Source organism: Mus pahari, chromosome 19, assembly GCF_900095145.1.
Source record: "Mus pahari chromosome 19, PAHARI_EIJ_v1.1, whole genome shotgun sequence".
NCBI classification, from domain to species: Eukaryota; Metazoa; Chordata; class Mammalia; order Rodentia; family Muridae; genus Mus; species Mus pahari.
The window spans coordinates 56409214-56413279 of record NC_034608.1 but is presented as its reverse complement, the minus strand read 5'-3'; positions in this window follow the sequence as shown (position 1 = coordinate 56413279).

The window sequence follows — 4066 nt, the reverse complement described above, 5'->3', positions numbered from 1 at the left end:
AGTCACTCTAGTTCCTGTTAGACATGTTTACAAGAGTTGTGATTTTATATTAATCTATTAAGTTTCTCATTCCAGCTTCTTCATTATATAATATACTTTACAAAGTCTGAAATGCATTCACCAAACCTTCTTGTGTAACAAATGTCTATCTAGCATCTCCATAGGTTTGTAATGAATATCATTGTTCTCATGTGTATATGAGTGAAGGAGTAAAAACACTGTGCAGTGCATTCATCTTATAATTCCTCACAGTTTGTGGCTCTGTGTAGGGTTTTAAGAATCAAATATTATAATATTTGGCATATTTTGTGTTTCCATCCTCATCCTATAATCATACCACAGCTCAAGTTGAAATGTGTGTGGTTTATACAGATCCTGCTGAGGAAAGCCCTATATTATCCAGCCACATGATCATTTGTTCAGCAGGTCTGTGAAGAATAATCAGCTTTCTTTAGGCCGTGATGCTGTAGCTAACCAGACAGCGGCTCTGCATTTAGGGAGATATTTGTAGCACAGAAGAAATTTAAATCTAAACAATTGAATTAAGATGAAAAGTTCATTTAGGGCAATGGTTAAAAAAGAAAAGCCAATGAAACTTAAAAAAGAAAAACAAACTTAAAGGTAGAAAGAGTTATTTTGATAAAATGATCAGAAATGGTAACAACAGGGTCATCTAAAGAAGATTACTACAGCAGAACTTTTCCTTGCTCTCTGTTGTCCCCCCCAAATCCCTCAGTCTTGCCCCTAGTGCTGCAACTTATCATCAGATGCAGCCTTCCCTCACTTCTGTCCACATCTCCTGTGTATCCCACAGACAATCCTCTCCTTACCAACTTGCTCCCACTTAATGCTATACCCAGCCCCCAGCTCCAGCAGGTAGCCTCTGCTCAACTATAAGTCATGCCTGCCAGAAACTAGGTAGGCTGCCTGCAAACATTTTAGTTCTTTGTTCATCCAGAACCAACCCCTAGTCTGTTCCCTAGTGCTGCAAAAACACTAGTTGCATCTTTCTCTCACTTCTGCCCACATCTCCTGTGGATACCCTACCTCACCTCCCTTCCCCAACTTCTTGCTTTATTCCAGAACCCAACTCCAGCAAGCATCCCTATCCCTGCTAATCCAAAGGCCACTTCTCCCAGGGCTACCAGTAGGCTAAAGGCAGACCCATGCATCTCCTACTGGTCCTGACTTCCAACCATTCCAGTCTCATTCCCAGCTCTGAATCCTATGTGGTCTCCCTTTCCTCTCTGACTTTATCCCCAACAGATGACAAAATTTTTCTCCTCCAACCTTCTTTTCTCCAAATCATCACAGTTAGTCAGTCTCCAATACCAGCAGGAATTATCTATGAACATACAAACTGAATAAGCCAAGAAAACAACAAACACCCACCCATCACATTTCAAAACACCCAGAGAGGAAACTAAGTAACAAAGCACCCATCCATGAAAGACAAATCCAGGAGTCAGCACCTAGACCATTTATCATCCCAAGCCCAGATGCTAAGATGCCAGTATAAGCACACAATCAACAACAACCTGGGCAATATGTCTCTACTAGAGCCCAGTTATTCCACCACAGCAGACCCTGAGTAATTCCAACATAGCTGAAACACAAATAAATGATCTAAAAGAGCCTTTATGAATATGATAGAGGTTCTTAAAAAGGAAATGAATGAATTCCTGAAAGAAATCCAGGATGACAGAGTGTAATGAAATAAATAAAACTGTTCAAGAAATTGGAAATAGAATCAATTAAAACAAACAAACAAGGGAATCCTGGAAATGAAAAATGTGGGAATTTGAATAGAACTAGAGGCAAGCTTCACCAACAGTATGTAAGAGACAGAAGAGAGAAACTCAGGCATTGAAGAGATGATAGAAGAAATGGATACATCGGTCAAATAGAACATTAAATTTGAAAGTTCCTAAAACAAACATCTAGGAATATGGAACACTATGAAAAGACCAATTATAGGAATAGGTATAGAGGAAGGAGAAGAAACTCAGCTCAAAAGACCAGAATTTTTTTCCAACAAAATCATAGAAGAAAAGTTTCTAACCTAAATAATGATCTGTCTATAAAGGCAAAAAAAAAAAAAAAAAAAAAAAAAAAAAAAAAAAAAAAAAAAAAAAAAAAAAGGGCATACAGAGCATCAAGTAGATTGCACCAGAAAAAAGGCAGAAAGACCTATTAGAATTACACCTAAATTCTCAGTGAAGACTCTAAAAGCCAGAAGAATCTAGATGTGATGAGGACTCTGAGACACCACAGATGCCAGTGCAGAACTCCACTACCCTCTTAACTCCCCTCCTCATGCCCTAAATAAATTCTATTCTATACTATATCATCATGTGGCTGGTATCTCAGGGGAAGGGGCCCACTGAGGTACTCTGTTTCCCTATACCTCACCACATGCCCATAGAACATATTTTTATTTCTCTTTATCTTTTTATAATCACAACAAATATACTCAGAAAAATTTTCAAAATTAGATATTGCATGATAAAGTCAAATTCAAATAATATCTACTGCAAATCCTTTTCAGCTATAGATGGTGATAAAAGGGAAATTCTAATCTAAGGAGGTTAACTACACACTTGAAAACATAAATAATCTCACATGAAAAAAATCAAAAGAAAATAAAAGTAAGCACCAATATAAGGAACAAACAAAATATATATTAGCAATTCAACATCATACTAGAAAGCTCTCAAACAAATGAAAGCAATCACACACCAAAAGGAGTAGGTGGTAAGAAATAATTGAACGGAGGGCTGCAGTCAATGAAATAGAAATAAAGAGAAGAATTCATGGAATCAATGAGAAAGAATCAACAGATAGACAAACCCTTATTCAAACTAGATAAAAGCAGAGAAAGATGATCCAAATTAATAATATCAGAAACAAAGAGGGGAGCATGACAACAGACATTAAGAAAATACAAAGAATCACACATATATGGACACCTGATTTTTCATAAAGAACTCTAAAACACCAATGGGGGTTGGGGGAGAAAGCATCTCCAACAAATGATGCTAGTCAACCTGGAGTTCTGCTTGAAGAAAAAATGCAAAAAAAAATCCATATTTATCACAAAACTCAAGTCAAGATGGATCAAAAACATCAACATAAAACCAGATACACTGAACCTGGTAGAAGATAAAGTAGAGACCAGCACAGTAAACTACTTCCTGAACAGAACATTGTTAGCACAGGCACCAAGATAAACAATTCATAATGGAACCCCCATGAAACTGAAAAGATTCTGTAAGGCAAAGGATGCTGTCAATTGGACAAAATGAACCCTACAGAATGGGGAAAGATTTTCACAAACTCCACATCTGATAGAAGACTGATATCCAAAACATATAAAGAATTCAAGAGACTAGATATTTTTTTTAAAAAAAATCAGTTTAAAAATGGTCCACAGATCTACATAAGATATTCTCAATAGAGGAATCTCAAGTGGCTGAGAAACACTTAAAGAAATGTTCAACAATCTTAGCCATTAGGGAAATGCAAATCAAAATTACTTTGAGATTTCATCTTATATCTCTTAGAATGCCAACAGTGCAGTAGAACCTTCCTGAACTCTAAAGAAGTGACCCTAATAAGGTTCTCACCTGGTCATCTCTTGGAGCCAAATGAGGGTTTCAGTTGGCATTTAATCTAGGCTCTGCCCCACAGTCACTTGACAACAACCAGGTATGTCTGACTCTCTATGAAAATGGTTGTTTGTCCCCTCCTCACTGTCTTGCTCTCTTGCTCTTGCTCTGTCCTCTTGTTGCTGCTCCCCCTCTCTCCTATTCCCACTTCTCTCCAAGAGGTCATAATCAGCCTTTATTCCTCTCCTCCTTCTCCTCTTCCTCCTCCTCCTCCTTCTTCTCTTCTCTTCTCTTCTCTTCTCTTCTCTTCTCTTCTCTTCTCTTCTCTTCTCTTCTCTTCTCTTCTCTTCTCTTCTCTTCTTCTCCTCCTCTCCTCTTCCTCTTCTTGAAACATTTCTCTTTTAAAAGATTTATTTATTTTATGTATATGAGTATGTTGTAGCTATCTTCAGACACCC